Source organism: Photinus pyralis, unplaced genomic scaffold (genome assembly GCF_008802855.1).
Source record: "Photinus pyralis isolate 1611_PpyrPB1 unplaced genomic scaffold, Ppyr1.3 Ppyr1.4_LG5, whole genome shotgun sequence".
NCBI lineage: Eukaryota > Metazoa > Arthropoda > Insecta > Coleoptera > Lampyridae > Photinus > Photinus pyralis.
Window position 1 is genome coordinate 32,876,878 of NW_022170596.1, and position 17,090 is coordinate 32,893,967.

At 36.0% G+C, this 17,090-nt stretch overlaps 1 protein-coding gene across 2 annotated transcripts in view; it reads right to left on the minus strand.

Moving 5' to 3' along the window:
* Nucleotides 1-16,141, minus strand: part of LOC116171693 (cardioacceleratory peptide receptor) — a gene marked incomplete at its 5' end in the record, with an annotated part of 76,744 nt that extends 60,603 nt beyond the window's left edge. For both annotated transcript variants that reach the window (XM_031488663.1, XM_031488664.1), the window contains 1 exon segment: nt 16,094-16,141.
* Between the last annotated feature and the right edge of the window lie 949 nt (nt 16,142-17,090).

Below are 17,090 nucleotides of genomic sequence, written 5' to 3' on the forward strand. Positions count from 1 at the left end.
CTTAACACTTTCTGAAATTCAATTGACTAATCTGAATTTCAATTAATGTCTTCTGTAATATATCTTACGATTTCTGAACTACACTTGAAGAAAGGTGTAGAAACCAATTTCGAAAGAAAATTCAAGGGGCTGTAACTTTTGAACTAGTAGCCTGAGATGGGCATACCTTTATGACAAAGGCTGGATACTTAACATCAAAAACAAAATCTACGAACGCAACCAAAGAAGCCAGACACTGCCGTCCTTCCCGGTAGCGGAGCCACTACCAAAATACCTAGAATTTTATTTTTAGAATTTGAATGTTTTTGGTAATCAATTAGGGTTAGGTACCTGGTTTTTGAAAAGAGGGATACTAAATAACAACAGCCGGATTTACCGTTAGATAGGATGGAAATTTCCATTCCGGGGTGGGTTAGTTTTCCGACTCAGGGGTGAAGAGGGTTTTTATTTGTTGAAAGGAAGTTCGGCGCCTTTTTGGAATGTGAAGGACTTGCTTGCTGACTACCTTCGAGAGAGTTTCGTTCCCGTAGTTTACAATTCGAGAGTTCATATCAGGTGATGTAATTGGTTTTTGTTAATTCATTAATTGCATGTAATGTAAATTGTGTTCCCTCATATTTATAATATCATTTTGCAATTTGTACTTCAAGCCGAATATTCACATAACTGCCAATTTTGTACTTTCTTTGTAAGGGGATGCCTGGTGTTAAATATCTTGCCAAAATGTTATGGGGAAAGCGACCCTCTAGCTGGGGAAGTTTCGGATTGGTGTTTATTATGTTAACTTGGAAGGCGCCTATATGACTATTCAGATTCGTGTTCACAGTTGTTGAGTAGCTTAGTTGTAGAGTAGAAGCGTTGATTTTCTACGTGTGCAATGACCATTTATGAGAGGACACTAATCTTTCGACCGTGAGAAACTAGAGTCCATCGGCGAATCAAATTATAAAATTGCACAAGAAAACCACAAGGCAAGCGACTCTAGTTTCGAACCTTCAGCTTTAGGCAAGTTGTACTCGCAAACCCAGAGCAGTCTTGTTACCTGTTCCAGGGGTGGAACTATAATTAACAGTCTTCCGTTTCTGAAAGGTGTGTGTGACCGAGTTTGGGTATAATCGTGAGATAATTGACGCTTGGGAACACGAGTTTGGATGTCATTGCTATTTCATGATGTACCGACTAAGCCAGCTAGAAGAGTTTATTCCCCTGGTATTGTTCCAATCCGTTGTTCCAATAATGACTATTTTATATCGCCGTAATGACTACTATTTACCGAGTACTGTTAAGAATATTGTATTATATTTCAGGAAACCCCGTGTTAGCTTGTTTATTAACGTCAACCCCTTTAGCTTCTACGAACACGAGTCCAGGGTTTCTCTGGCAGAGGTCTTCCCTCGCACCGGCCTACTCGTTAGGGACTTCAGCATTTCCAAATTATTAGGGAATCTGTTTGGGTAACAATAAATACTTTAGGCCGCATTTGACTGTTTCTTTTCCTTCCCGATAGCAACCCCCATTCCGAGTGTAACGGTTACAACTTGACGGTGAGTAAAATGTAGGGTCTCTGTCCTAGGCGATCCGATCACGAGCCATTTGTTCCGGCAGAGGAGAAGGCTGTACATGGTAGCCATATCCTTTTAGTATTTTCCCGCCGTATTTGAATTTAGTGTTCGGAGTGAAGTTAGTTGGCCCCTTAAGATCATTACAAGCCCAATCTGGGAACTGTATGAAATTATGGATTCTACAGGCCACATTCTATAAGAAAATTTTTTTCCGGGTCGATCTGAGACAATTTTTTTTTCGGGCCTCAAAAAAAGGCAGTGTATAACCTTCCGTTTTTACCAAAAATTGACTGAACCAAAATGTCTCGGGAAAATACTTTTTCTTATGAATTTTGGTGCGTAGAATCCAAAACATAATTCGTACTTTTTCGATCAGATTTCTCAATCAAAAGTTATAGACTAGAAATCCACAAATCTTTTGCATTATGGTAGTGCAGACATTACGCCAAATCGGCGCCATAATTTAACGAGTACCCGCTACCTACGATTGATAGAATGGTCTGATACGATATAAATTTGTCGAAATCTTTCTTAGTTAACGCCACTTACTTTACAGTGGAAGAGTTGCCAAAATCAATATGCGTGTTTGCTTGCAGAATAAAAATAGACAAACTTGATGCGATCGAGTGATGTTTATGCATGTTAATTAGAAGTCGGGATAAGAGTAACTTTAGTTATGCAATATTAGTAGGTAGTGTCTTTACGGGTCATAAAGTAATGAAATATTGGCCGATCCTTGCACATCGCGCGGCGGGTTAATTATTGTGCTCGCATAGTTCATGAGAAAACTTGATATTTACACTCAATTAACTTGAGAAATGCAGAAGTTATCTCAAGCATTTATTCAAGCCCTTAATGGAACAAACTATCTGATGATAGTGTAATTAAAATCTGCAAGACAATAACTGAAAAGTTAGGTAATTGATGCTGTGACGTTTGGCGTTGGAAAATTATTAAAGTTGGGTTGCTAAAAATAGTGATGGTCTAGTGTTATTTATATGCACCATTAATTTCTGTGCATCATTCTAATTTGACAGTTAACAGTAACAAATAGCTTGTACGATAATAAATAATGCGCCCCCACTATTGGCGGTTGCTAGGTAAATCTGTCGCTATTGTTGAAACTGCCTATACATATTTTGAGATATTTTATGCTTTCGTATATTTTTATATTCACCTTCTAAACATAGTAGGTATGAAACATGCGTGTATGTATCGTTTATGTGTAGGTAAATTCAGACTTACGGGATTTACGGCAATCCTAAAAATATGATGCTAGACGGAATATCAAACATAAACGTAAGAAAGTGAGCGGTGCCTTTGGCAACACAGGATCCATTATTTCTTGTTGTGTCGTAAAGTACAATACCATCCTAATTGCTCCATCAATCTGTATAGACCCATGCAGAAACTTTTTTACATTTCATTTTATTTGTAAAACCCGATAAAGGTAATCTTGCTAGGTTTTTACTTTCTTTTTTAATTATTATTTGGCCCTTATTTTAGAGTGGGCGGGGTTTCAGTCAATGCTGCTCCCACAATACATACAATCCATACCCGAACCGAGGTTTGAACCAGGGCCCTTAGAACCGCATCCGAGCTTGAGCTCAACTGCGCCACACGGGCCGGCTTTACTACTTGCAAGTACAAAGTAGGGCTTTTTCACAACCTATCCCTTCAAATTCGGGTAACGAATCAAATTGTCGCACTCCAAGTAGACAGATTTATACAAATTTGTGTGTATCCCTTTTGCTGTGTTACATTGCGCTCTAATGTCTTACACGTGATCATAATGTTTTAAAAGACCTGCAGCATCCAATAATTACTTACATACTTTAGTTAGAGAAAACGAGTTTTTGGGCACGTAAAAAACCAAGCCAATTACGACTTCCCGATTCAAGTCGATGTCCCGCCATGGTCCAAAAAATGAGGGAACGACGATCGAATATAAGTTAGGGTTATGACATTGTGCAGTAATCTAATTTTTTAAAGAAAGTTCCATGTTCCAGTTTAAAACCTCCTCGGTTCCATAGAAATCATTATAAAACATCTAAACATTCTTTAGATATTTAATTTAAACGTCCAAAATAGCACGCTTAAGTTCTGCCATGATTTCCATTGAAACAATATTGTATTCTGTTCTGAACTTTATTTTATATCGTACTCGGCGTCCTATTTTTACTAAGAATGGCAGATTTCATTGGAATTCACAATTATTTGTTTCACTTTATCTACCCTTATGGTTAAAGAAACACTTATCCTACTAACAATTTAACATCTTCTAGAATATAGGTTTAATCATGAAAGGTGTAAATCACACAAAAGCATAAAAGCGTAATTCCTTTCAGACACGCTAAAACAGAGTCTTCCATTGCATTGTTTGTAATTGTAATGCTCGAGTTCCTCTTAAAAAGTGTTTTTTAAGGTTTCGGATTTATGCTGCAATTACCTCATGCCGAATTCGCAGTTGTAAATTAAAATAACTGAATATGCTCCATCCCCGTCATCTCGTCTACAGACATCCGAAGTACATTAAGAAAACAATTCTCTATAGACATAAAAGGACAATCTTTCACTCCACTACTCCACATAATGCTGGTTTATTTATTCGTACAATTCCACTACTAAATCTCCGAACTCCAAACTTTACTACAAAAATTTCCAAAAAAAGCTATCATTCCATGCTACCGTTACAATGTAGCAAACCATGAGTATTTTTAGGAAACTCGGTGTTCTGAGTAAGGCACATAAAAATGCAAATATTTCTCCATTTCAGAAATAAATAAATCCCCATTCATTTAGACCAATATGTATCGCATAGTTTGAGGTAGACTATAAAAAATTTGTAATCTTGTCTGTTAATTATCTCATAGCCCGGCAACATCTAAACAGTACTCTTTTACTAAATTACCTGTCCAATCTTAATTACTATTGATTTTTGTCCCCTTTAAGGCTCTACATAGCTATAATTATTGCCAAAATTCCTTCTGGGAATGACTAGTCTACGAGACCTATTTCACCTATTTTTTCTTCCTTAGTCTTAATTATCGTTTGAAATACGCTCCCTTTATTTTTGTTTTAGTTTCGAGTTGTTAAGGTAGACGCTTATGTTTTCTCCCAATCGTCCGATCGTTCGCTCCCTCACTCGTCCGTCCGCCCGTTCACTCGCTCGCTCGCTCCACTAGATGACGTCATGTCCATCGATTTAAAAGACAATGGAATTATGAACCGAATTGCATGAAATTCAAACCAGTACCATATCAAATGCCATTTTGATACCTTTGATTATGTATCATCAGGGCTTAACTCGTGCATGTTCTGGTGTTAGCATATTCAAATGATGTCTTTATCCAAGAACGTCCCGCTAGGGTGCGGGCCTCCGCTAACAACCCAACTTTAACCATAATGCCAGCATTTAACTTGTTATTATTTATATTATTATATTACTTCAATGTTTGACAAGTAACTTGTCCTTTTTCTGAGGTGATTCCATGCAAATTGAGTTCTAAAGCCGCTGACAGTGTAACGAAGCACCCGTTTCCCCCTTGAAATTTCATACCCGAAGTTATGACCGCACCGTACATTTGTGGAGTCGACTAGCTTTGCAGAACACCCGGTTTCTAGAAACGTTTTAAGTTGGGCGCTTTGTTATTAAGTAGTTTCTGAATTTACTTATGTGCTCTAGGAGATGAGGAGTGAGCTTTGTGTGTTTTCATTTTGTTTAATTACTTGTCTTACTGCCGATAATTCGTAAGTGAATTTATAAATTTTGCAACCGAAAGCTCTCTTGCCAGAGAAGAAGGGAACAAATGAATATTTTAGAATTTCAGACATGATAAGTCATTATTAGCAGGTTTTGTTTCACCAGATTTTTGCTACCGCCCACCTCAACCAGGCGCGAGGCCGTTCCGTTGGTGGTGCTCCGTCCGTCCTCCTGTTTGTTTTGTTCCGCCGACTGCCGCTACGTTCATCCGGTCCCGGGATATTCATTGCCATAATTTGTATTTTTATTAATTTTTCTGTTAAATTAAATTACCATAATTATTCCGCTATTATTTTTTTTATTTTAAAAGCTCATCCAATGTGCGCCAACTACCCCAAGTTCGTCGCAACAGAACATTACAGCCTTCATAACTCGCGTGCAGACAGTTAAAAATCCTCGTTTTATGGAAAATGCCTTTTTTTAAACCTAAGAATTGTTTCCTGTTTCAATTTCCCTTATGTGATAGAACCAACGTACGTTGTAGCATTGTATTTATACCTTATACAATGGTTGTAGGTATTACCATTGTATTTTTCGTTTATAAATACAGTGGTATTACGCTAAAATTAAACACAGATCACAAATCCCACAAGTAAAAATAATTATCAAATTGAAAAAACCGAGCGCCATGTCACCGACCTCTTTCTAAACGACCAGTAAACGCTAAATTAATTAATTACTCACACTAAACAGCGATTTGTACTTGAGTAGCCTGATAAAAGGTGGAAAATTGAACTCTCCCTCGAAGACTTTTCGACTATTATTTTTCACGCTTTTTCCTAAGAGGTCTATTTGCTGTTCAACAAATGAAAGGTCGTCGAGTCCATTCATACTTTAATATTCAAGCGAGGGAGGAAAAGGTGCTTAGCTTTAAGCAATTTTTGCAAAGAATTACATGAAAGACGAATTTATTCTTTGATGTTTGAAAGATGGACAATAGAACTAAAATGTGTCAACAAAAAATGTTTTTTCACAAGCTGGTGAGAGGGTTTTAGTTTGGATCTAATAGCTAACCAATTTTGGTAATGGTGGCAGATGTGCTTCAATTACTACAAAACGATTAGGTACTTATATCTTTTATCAGTTTCAGGTTGTTCAAACACGAATACGACATCTAATAAGAAAAGAAGGGTAGTAACCCTAAATCGTCTAGGGATTTGCGCTCGACTTGAACTTTGCCGCATTGGAAGTCTATTTTGTTCAACCTCTTTTGGATTGTTTGCCAATACATTATTTCATCCTTTATAGAGGGTACCTACCTGTACGTGTTATTATTGTAAATAGAAATCCTACTCCACAGTGATTTGCACTAAAATCAAAACGGAATTCAAGGGAATAAAACAGAACATTCTCATACGCAATTTCAGATTATTGTTATTGCTGTAGCTGGAACACCGCAAATCTGCGCATTTACACAATGGAAAATCTTTAATGAGTCATCCAGCTTGCATGGTTTGCAAAAATGCGACATTGGCGTGATAAAAATCCTTCTCTATGTAATAATGTCACAAAGGAATTGTGAATTAAATTACAAATTCAAACGTCTAATGTCAGTTATATGGTATTACCTTAGACTAGAAATGAGAGGGGGCAAGTAATATTAAGCAAAGTCGTATGCTACGTGTTGAAGCAAATTTCCGTGTGGCGGCCATATTCTCGGTGCCATAGAAACTGTGTTTACTCCTCGTTTAGTGCGCGAAAATAACAAAACTGTTACACCACACATTACTAAAATACAGTTTTCATAGGACTCCACATTAAAACTCTGTTGACGAATTTTGGGATACAGAAGTATGTAACGGTAGCTCTAAATTTATATTTAATTTTATTGTAAATTTCGTTGTGTAGTTAGACATTTTCGGACTTGTAAGAGTAAAACAATTTGAGCATTGCCAATCAGAAATTTTACAGTCTAAAAATTTTTTAGGTAAATGATACATGTTCTTGTTGGAAATAAAAGAATAAATTTTTCAACCGCGGTGCAAATGTGGTGCGTTTTTTGCGTCGTTTCATTTCTATGAAACATTACCCTTTAATGGGTTTTGGAAGACTCTTGAGCTGAGATGTCTAGGACCGTATGCAGTCGCGAAGAGGAAAAACGACTTAATATGTCGGATACGGGAACCACCAGCGTGCACATAAATCGGTTGGCTCCATACGCGGGTCAGAACGAGCAGCGAATGTGATGGAAGTCAGACCTCGACAATCTACTTTCGCGGAATTTTTGGCACATGACTCTGGCACGCTCAGGTGTTGTTCGCGAGGAATCTAAAGATTTGGCTCACTGCGTAGCTAAGGACATCTACATGTTCAGAGGGTCTGTCGGTTTAGGCGCTGAAAAATCTACCTGCAACGTCCCGAAGTGGGCAAAGTGTGTGTCCTACAGGAGCAGGAACGATTTTCTTATTATCTATCTGGTAGCAAAAGACCGGTCTTGTGATAAGTCTAGTTACGAAGATTTGTCGAATACGCTACAGCACTTGAAACGACAACTATAGATTCATGGCGTTAAAAAGCTGGCAATTCCGAAGATCGGATTTGGTCTTGATAGGTTGGACTGGCGCATCGTGCGCAATATGCTAGAGGTTGTATTCCAGAGAACCGGGGTGGAAATCTTGGTCTGTTGCTTTAACCCCAAAAGAACCCTACAACCGATTTGTAAGACGGTGGATTGTTTTTCTTTTCAAGAGTGGAAGATGCAAGTACCACAATACAGTTCGCGTTCCCGAATCAGAGTTGCTTGGGACTGTGTCTCCGCTAGCACTGCCGATGCCGTCCGTGTTGCGAGACGCAACAGTCTTAAGAGAGGTGACGTAATCTTTCCGAGAATTACGACATGTTTGTTCGAGAACATTCTAGAAAACTTGCAAGTGTTTGACAACTATCAAAAAAGAGGGGGGTTTGCTTTTGTTTCAGACAGTTCTAATTTCAACCCCAAAGTAACAAGTAGTTCACGTTGTTATAATTGTGTAGGTATATCTGAGTCATAAATAATGTTTTAGCTGTTATAAATCAATTCGGTTTAACACTGTTGTAAATTTATTATATTGCGATTGGAATTCTCTCAATCCGTCCATCTGTGTAAACTCAAAAACCGATTTAGTGGCTTATACATACTAGGTCCAAATAAAAACATGACAAATTGATCAAAATAGTTTGCTGAGAGGCGAAATGTATTGTTTCGGCAATCACTGCGAGTATTATCACTATTCTTGAAGTATTTAATTATCTATTATCTTTAAATACCATATATAAGAACCTGTCATATCCATAGTTTGGTCTACACTAAATGTTGGCTTCGTATTAGAACCAACCATTTGAGTTTATAACGAATACATTGCCCCTCAATTAATGAAATCTCCTGAATTGCCAATCAAGAAATCCTTGGCTTTTAGTTTGACCAGTCCAATTCAATTATTTTTAGTGAGAACCAAAAATTTCTCGTTGGGATGTTTAGCATACAAACTATCCATTAACTTAGCGTTATTTCTTAATTTTGTTAGGTTTATAACCAAACCTGTTCAATTAACGAAGATTTTCTGATAAGTGGTACGTAAGCCAGAAAACACCCATGAACAGACTGATAGGAATCTGAATGGCATCTGTATGCGATCTCCGCTTTTTTCCTTTGGGTAGTCCAAAGAATTATTGTATAAACATGGGCGCATTTCAAATTTTACGGTATAGTGAGGTAACCGAAAAAATGATTTACATCAAGCGATTACATATTCTAACAAGTCAAAAGTAATTTGAAAGCCAAAAAAAATATACATGAAAGTTCCTCCCAAAACGATGTTGTAATTAACTAACCCTTTTCACATTAACTACAAAATTTGTTAAATTTCTCACCGGGAAGTCGACATATACTACTAACTACCGTCTACCGTTCTGAAATTTATCTACAGACGAGGAGCTTCCCTATGACTTAGGTTGTCGAAATTTTTTAATGGATTCCAGGGGATTTCCTAATTAAAAATTATTATGGTAAGAAATTCAAATGCAATTTGTGTATTAAAAAGAAGTGGCGAGGGGGCGGATGTTCTAAGTAAGAAGCCACGAGTGACCTCAAAGAAACCGGAGATAAAAGGCCCCTTGCTTGATATACTGTACAGTAAATAGGCAGATCGTGTAACATTGGTTAGTAGAAGGAAATGGAAAGAAAAAGGAAGAACTAAATTAAAGACAACGTTCATAACGTACGGAAGAGGAATGAAGTAAAGTAAAAACTATCTCAACTTCCCTGCAAGAATGTATCGCGACATGGATAACAATAAATGTTAAATTGTCAAGAAAAAACCTTCATCTATCTACCGTTAGTAATAGACACATTTCATGGAAAGTTAAACGGAAAAAATCTAGACGGAATTGCTGTAATTAAAGCAAGTAGCAGAAATATTATTTAATTATACTTCACGCCTTTCCATTCGAGCCGTTTTATACTAATAAACTTTATGGCGACACTATTTGAAGCAAAAAGACTTGACAGCTTCAAGAGCGCTTAATGCCTACGGGCGTATAATTTAAACATAAAGTGTGGCAAACCCTTAAAATATTCATATAAATTTATAGCAGGAAGAAAGTGAAAAAACGCGCTTAATTATGCATACGCGATTTAATTAATTTATTAGTTGAGAAGTTTATAATAAATAAAGCTCGTTATTGGGTTAGATTCCTTATTTTTTATTTAAATTATTGGGCATGTTTAAACTTCTGTCTTTTTATATTAGTATAACTCCCAATAAAAATAAATTGGTTTGCACTTCCAAGCGATAAATATAAGTTATACGCTTAGACCCGAAAAATTACACGGTAGTGATTTGTATTTTTAAAGTTGCAGTTAGTGCAGGTAAGTAATCGCTGCATAACGTAGTATCCTGGAGAGGTGCCAACATTTATTTCATGTAACGAATCACTTTATTACCACTTATACGCTTCACATTTTGTGTAAATTTGTGGAATGTGTAAACTTTCTGCTTCCCCGCATTAAAAGCACATAAAATTCTCGTCAAAATTATTATCAGGTAGGTGCCTGTAAGTTGGCATTCCTGTAGTGTAAGTTACGACCATGTTGGTGTTGTAGTCGATAGGTACTACACATTTTTGTATAAATTTTAAAAATAAAATCCTGTCCTTATCTACATAATTATAAGGTATATTCCATGTCACGCTGCGTATATATGGAATATGCAATTGAAGGCGGGTTTATAACATTAGATAATTATACTTGTGCATCTAAAGATTATTAAAATAATTACCACCTTCATGCGTGTCAGTCTGTTAAACCAAAGTGGATAAATGGATATTTAATTCTCCCTCTGGACAGGACGCAGATTTATGCATGCAAAAGGACAATTTTTGCTGGCCCAATTTCACACGCCAAATCTGAAATCAATAGTGGCGTTAATACAAAAACTTAGATTCAGATTATGTAGTCTCTTTATGTGTGCAAGTTACAAAAAAGTCCCCTGTGCACAATGAAAATATAGCGCAAACCGGGGGACTTTTCGGCTTATTTTGTTATGAAGACGCCTCCCAAATGCTTGCTAATTTTTTACACTATACGAAAGGCGATAAATTAGTAAGGTTGTTAACTGATGTCATGTCACTGTGCCATACAATTATTACAATTTATTAGCTAATTGTAATTTGTTTGTAAGGTTTGTAAACCTGCTTAATTCCTTAAGCAGATATGACATTAATTATATTGCTTGCTTACAAATGCAATTATTACCCAATTTATTATAAATTTATCTCCTCTAGAAAATTGTTTGACATTTACACGAAGAGGTGATTACCATGGTGGGTGTAATATTTGGGTTTCTATGTGCGTAATATGGGCATTTGTAGGTTTGTTCTACATCTTTTCGTACCATCACACCCACTTCGCGATTAATAAAAGCTTGTTTGCCATTTAATGATTATTTGATTACTCATATGAAATATTATAAGTGTTACATGTTGTTGTTAGTTTAAAGCTGTGAAGCTGCAAGGATTTGCCACAAATACAACAAAACAACGTTGCCACAACATTCTTAATAATCTGCCAAAAAAAATCTCCACTACGACTTTCTCGATGTCTTCGGGCCGAGAAATTTTCCTCGTAACATTCGCTCCAATAAAATTTCTCAACCTAGTAAATACGTACCGATAAATTCGCGTATGAGAAATTGTCTCTGAAAATATTTACCCTTTTGTCTCCATTTACTACGTAAAATCCGTATTTTTGTTTCTCCCCAATACGGACAGATATTAGAGAAAAGGTCAACTGTTTTGCGTTCCGACAAACAATTCTCAACGTGACCCATATGTAGATGCACCTTGCGAATATTAAGAGGAACATTTTCGGAAAAATTTAAACAGCATACAAGCATGAGAAAGTAAATTAATACCAAAATGGAAAAATCTCCATTTGCCCTATTCGGTAGCTTTCCTTGTTCTCCCTTACCCACATAAACGACTTGAATGTTTTTGTGTTTACAGCACGAAGGATAAACTCAATTTTGAATTGTTCTTATTTTTTCGATACACTCTCGAAATTTTAATAATTACCTATGAAAAATTCGAACGTCAACTTAAAAGTTACATTATATAAATTTAAAAAAATTGTACGATAATATCGTAAATAGAATCAAAATAGAAAATTAAGACATTTCAAAATCTAGTTATCCCAAAGGCATCTTTTCCCAATTTAAAAACTTTTATATTATGTTGAAGGGACCTATATGAGTCACAAAGCGTAGGAAGTACACATTTCCCAAAATAGGCGTTCTTTTTTCAATTCATTATTATTATGCATTTGATGTAAATATCAACGAAAAACAACAGCCATATGAGTTCCAGTGTTTCGGAATTTTCTAGTAAATTAGAAAAATTGTTTATTTTTTAAAAAGTCTTAAGAATCTTCGTCAAATTTTTTATCTTGTGGTTTTATAGAATTCCTTTACCAATGTTAGAGGTTTTGTAAATCTTGTACATTTAAGAAATGTATTTTGAAATCCTTTTAGAAGTCTAAATATCTTAATATTTTCACAGAAACCATTTTTCCGAATTAAACCGAGGGTCACACAGTTTAGAAGCTACAAATGAAAGGCCATTCGAATTTTATAATTTTTCTCATTCTCCAATGATATTTGGGGAATCTGTAGACACTGCAAGAAATCGGCTTTGATGAAAAATTCATTAAATATGTGCAGGGTTTCTTAATATATTTTGTTCCCCACCTACTTTCATTAATTTTTGGAATACAAAAAGGTTTCATATAGAAGTTTTTTATGTGTACCGATTAAAATTGTACAATCAATTATTTGTGCATTTATTCGAATCCAAAGTGCCACCCAGATAGTCGTCATGCCAGATTTTTTTTCATTTGTGCCCAAGATTTATTCTATTTGAATCAAAAGTGGTGTAATAATTTTTTTGAAATCTTCGGAAGTTGATCGAGGCCAATGAGTCTCGCAAACTCAGAAACTTTAAGTCAATTTTGGGATTCATCTTATAACAGAAGTCATGTTCCGATATTTGTGTATTGTGCTTTCGAACTTCTTTGGCATTGTTTCAGTTATTTCATTGCCTTTTCTTATATTTGTTTATTGTGCTGTGACAAGCTTAAGTGGCCAAGAGGAAAGTGTGTGTGTTTACTGGGAATCGAGTTATATAAGTTTATAATGGCCGTGGTGAACCAAACACTAACATTTTTACTCGTTCCAAAACAAAAACAACTCTAGCCCACGTCTACACTACTGGGTGTAGGTAATCCTACCGTCCGGCGAGGCACATTTAATATCTCTTAGTTGTGTCTGTTGTGCGCGTTATTTCGGTGTAAGTGAGGACGTTTGGCGCGGCCCTTCAAAGCAGGCGTTATGGCGTCTAATATTGTGATTGACAGTGTTTTTGAAGATCCTGAAGGAAATTATTTTATAGTGGAAGTAGCGAGTGTTTTTGTGTCTTTGATGAGTGTGCCTGAATTATTATTAAGGTTGTATAAGGCTCGTTAAGGTTTTGTTTGAAAGCTATAGGCTTTCCATAACCTTTAAAGAGGTTTTTCTGCAATGTACCAGGAAATTTGGGCCTTCGATCCATATCATGTTTGAGGCTGTACTAGAAGACAACTTGAATATAAGTTAGTACCATCGAATATTGCTCAACTTACCTGCTTCGATTTCAGCAGACTGTGAAACTCCTCTTTGCGGACTTCTTATGTATTAAGTCTAAAATTCTTGACACACCAATTTTTAGTAGAAAAAGAATGAACTCTATGGTCTAGTTGATGAGAGAAATTTCAGTGTGAAGCGGTGGACGAGGAAAGAGAAATTCATAATAAATCGAAGGAACCATTTTTGCTACCACGGTACCTCCTTTCTCCTCCCTATCATGTGTGATAAATCTAACCCAGCATACAAAACTAAATGGAGGAGCACTTCAAATACGCAGAATACGGATTGAGACCTACTACCTACAGTATCTTATCTTGATCCTAAGATTTTCCGCATGAGTGATCGCTCTTGAGAAGCCCCAACTGCATACCTACTGTTGTTTGTCAATGAAATATTCAGCCTAAAATTTGATAAATTTAGAATTTACTATGGAAACGAATCGAATATGTAGCTAGGATCAGTTACACATGGTAAAACCACCCTGTGCCAAACAAGAAGCCGCAGTACGCAACCAAACAGATGGCGCCTTAAAAATTTTAAAACAACATAAATCAAAAGTGTTTACCCGCCTATCGGTTAAAGGCCTTTACGCGGCCATAATTACAATCATCAGTTTTAATATTTATTACTATTATTTAATAGCAATCTGCTGATTGGACAACTTCATAAATATGCATGAAGCACGAAGTTGTGTTTTCAAGAAGTGGACATTTTGGTTAATGGCATTTTAGTGAGGGAGTAACGTTTGACCCACGTCAACGTAAATACTGTCACCCATTTATTGCACTGCCGCGGGTAAACCGGGAAGTATTCACGTTTGATGGATGTACAAATATGCACTCATCCGTACCGTAACGGCACTACTCGACATTTGACCCATTCCGTTCTGCTTCGTATGTTATCTATTCAAAAAAGCTCATTAATCATACTTTCAGAATGGTGTGGTAAACAATGTAGCCGCCGCTTTTGACTTCTTGTCGTCCTAATCTGATGTCAATCGCAGGAAATACGTACACTTACGTCAAGTCCGTAAATAGCCGACTAATTAACATAAAAGTCGAATGCAGAATTTAGATAAGTCGAAATTATGTAATTAAATTGCGAAGCGCCACTTTTGTTCATAATGATGCAAAAAGCGTATAGAAAAACCGCGCCGTAACTGAAAGTGTCGAGACGTCTCGTTTTACGTTATAATTAAACAATAGAATTGATTAAGTACATTAAAAAAGACTATCGTTGATAATTGATTTTGCTATCGTTTCATCAAATCTAGGTACCATTATTTCAAACATAAATTCTATAGGATCTCGAGCAAGGCACGTAGATCAATATTTGTGTCAGCCCTGCAACTGAAAACTTTTCGAATCAATTTAGTATAGTGGAAAAGTTTTAGTGGAAACTAATAATGTAAATAGTTCCAAAACTCCTTTTGTAGTACCTTCGAAGTAAGTTTTCCAGTGAAAAAAACGAATTTGGTGTGCATAGTTTTTCTTAGAGGACTATGATACATTATTAAAATCTAAGGCGTAACATCGACATTCCTTAATTAATTTACTTGAATGGAATTTAATAAGACTTTATTAAAAATTGTGCAGTAAATAAGACGGGACGACATAAAACGGGGGCGTAAATGCTTCACCTAATTAATTTTTCATGCAATTTCGTATACCGTTTAGAAAATTGGTCTAATTAATACTTTTGGAGACAATTCTGAATTTGTAGTAATTATATATGCTGTAAATCTACTAGTTTGGTCCATTTTGACAAATATTTTTGCTTTCCACCGCTACTGGCTGGAGAATTTACGATCTGGTTAGTCCAGCATTCGGGTCAGCAGTAAGAGCATTTTTATTAAATTTCTCTCAGTTAAAAAGAAATAGCCCATTACGAAATCGCCTTAGTTTTCCACGGTAGAACATATTTCCATAATCTCTTGTGATCTCTTGCCCGATACTTATTGACTTAAGAATACCCGCTTTCTAGGCACTTGCTTATCGCAATGGATATAAGTGCGTACATTTCCGTATATTAATTATCTTTAAAAAGGCAATTTATAAACAAGGTAAATAGTCACGAAAACGCAAAAGCGATCTTAGGAGGCTACAAATAGAGACTTGATTCTACAAAATACCATCATCAAACAAACTATTAAAGTATCTTTAAATCTTCTATTGCCCTTAAACTTGGTATAATCCAAAAAACCATAAAATAGATAATCGTTCTTTTAACTACCTTTTATGATGAGCTGCTCTGTAAATCGAAACGTTATTTGGCTATTCGACCGTTAATCCGTACAAATTAAATCGTTAACTACTAATATTTTGAAGGGTAAAAGTGGAAGAATGTCGTTTTTATGGCTAATAACATAATCTATACTTATTTAGCTATCTAAAGGCCATGGTATATTTTTGTTGTTTAAAAGAAAAAAGCCGGCGCATTTGTAGCGATCAACTTCCAAAACCTTGGTATAATATCTAAAAATCTTTAAATCGCCCGATTTTATGTTACATAACTTTTCGTAATGCACCGGTACCTATTGCAAATAAATTAAATTAAAGTAATTGTTGAAGCACAATCCTTATTCAATGTCGTGGTATAGATACAATTTCTCTTACCTGAACAGATGTAGGCTCAAGTTGAGTTGGAAAACGGTCTGTCCCAACCTAAAATAATAAGGAATTTGTTATATCACATTTCATTTTGGATGTTGATTAGCGTGTTCCATACTTATTGCTACAATTGTTACCTAAATTTAAAGGTTGAAAAAACATGTTTCCATAGTTTTGTTTATTGGTAATACCAAACATGAGAAGGGGGCACTTATTTACTCCAGGAAGGATGATCCCCAAGCTACCCTCCTTCATTCAATACTGTTACCCAAATATTTATTGACAAAGATCACGTAGACCAAAACAGTTTTGTTGCACTAAGCCGCCAGGAACTCTTGTCAGATTTTAAAAAAAAACGTGTTTTTATTATATAGAAACTTGATTTCTTAGTTTGTAATTAATGGATTTAATTTTTACACTTACTACTGCACACGATACACCTACCTAAAACACGTTTACTAAAAAATCTCATTACAGACTCCCTTGCCTTAGGTCACGAATCAGTCAATCATCGGGTTCTGAACATTTGACAAGCTTATATTTAATATCACTAGCGCCGGTTAGAAACTATTACACCCACAGCGTTAACTCATACATCGAAATTTCTTGTACATTCACGTTTAGGAAAACTCATTTATTTCCTAATTTGGGGACCTAACTGACGTTCAATAATAATTGCTCTGGTAATAGCTGGAATAAATTCGTATGGCTGTTATGTATACTGGTATGGAAATAATATATTAAGAAACAAGTGCACGCGCAACGAGTTTAAATGCACGACGCGCAGCTGAGTGCCTTTATACGTTGCACATACGGCGCTAGAAATAAAAATTATCAAAGTCCTCGTTTGAGATCGAAGGGACTTCAGCGCATTTTTGTGTGGCAGATCAGTATTCTATTAGCCACTTTCGATTCAACCATCAATAACAGAGCTTGTCGAAGGCTACTACATTCACTAACCGCTTCCCACTTTCCTCGTGCACCCGCAATTCGCTTTTAAAGA